This window comes from Glycine max, chromosome 4 (assembly GCF_000004515.6).
Source record: "Glycine max cultivar Williams 82 chromosome 4, Glycine_max_v4.0, whole genome shotgun sequence".
In the NCBI taxonomy this organism is placed as follows: Eukaryota; Viridiplantae; Streptophyta; class Magnoliopsida; order Fabales; family Fabaceae; genus Glycine; species Glycine max.
In genome coordinates this window covers 18278650-18279794 of record NC_016091.4, presented here as the reverse complement: position 1 = coordinate 18279794, position 1145 = coordinate 18278650, and the positions used below count along the sequence as shown (strand labels likewise).

The 1145-nt window shown below is 44.8% G+C and overlaps 1 non-coding gene across 1 annotated transcript; it reads right to left on the bottom strand.

Moving 5' to 3' along the window:
• Positions 1-468: 468 nt before the first annotated feature.
• LOC113001601 (small nucleolar RNA R71) lies at positions 469-575 on the bottom strand. Its single transcript, XR_003266994.1, has one exon. It is a non-coding gene; the product is annotated as a small nucleolar RNA R71 (small nucleolar RNA).
• Between the last annotated feature and the right edge of the window lie 570 nt (positions 576-1145).

Below are 1145 nucleotides of genomic sequence, written 5' to 3'. Positions count from 1 at the left end.
GTTATTGGTGATTTTGAACATCCTGATCTTGAGCATTATAATTTTGAGCATTCTGATTCTGAGCATTCTGATTTTGCACATTCTGAGAACATGGCACAACCTCCACCTCGTGAGAGGACTCTAAGGGAAATGGCTGCACCTGATTTCACCTATGAAAGCTTGTGCATCCAATACCCTGATGAGGATGTCCCATATGTTCTTAAAACTGGACTGATTCATTTGCTTCCAAAGTTTCATGGCCTTGCAGGTGAAGACCCGCACAAACATTTGAAAGAATTTCACATTGTCTGCTCCACCATGAAACCCCCAGATGTCCAAGAGGATCACATATTTCTGAAGGCTTTTCCTCATTCATTAGAGGGAGTGGCAAAGGACTGGCTGTATTACCTTGCTCCAAGGTCCATCACGAGCTGGGATGACCTTAAGAGAGTATTCTTAGAAAAAAATTTCCCTGCTTCCAGGACCACAGCCATCAGGAAGGATATCTCAGGTATTAGACAACTCAGTGGAGAGAGCCTGTATGAGTATTGGGAGAGATTTAAGAAACTATGTGCCAGTTGCCCCCACCATCAGATTTCAGAACAGCTTCTTCTCCAATATTTTTATGAAGGACTCAGTAATATGGAGAGAAGTATGATAGATGCTGCTAGTGGTGGAGCCCTTGGAGACATGACTCCTGCTGAAGCCAGAAATTTAATTGAGAAGATGGTCTCCAACTCCCAGCAGTTTAGCGCCAGAAATGATGCCATAGTCATTAGAGGAGTGCATGAGGTAGCTACAAACCCATCTGCATCATCTGAAACTAAGAAGCTTGAAGGCAAACTGGATGCATTGGTTAACTTGGTAACCCAGCTGGCCTTGAATCAGAAATCTATACCTGTCGCAAGGGTTTGTGGTTTGTGCTCCTCTGCTGACCACCATACAGACCTTTGCCCTTCCATGCAGCAACCTGGAGCAATTGAGCAGCCTGAAGCTTATGCTGCAAATATTTACAATAGACCTCCTCAACCTCAGCAGCAAAATCAACCACAGTAGAGCAATTATGACCTTTCCAACAACAGATACAACCCTGGATGGAGGAATCACCCTAACCTCAGATGGTCCAGCCCTCAGCAACAACAACAGCAGCCTGCTCCTTCCTTCCA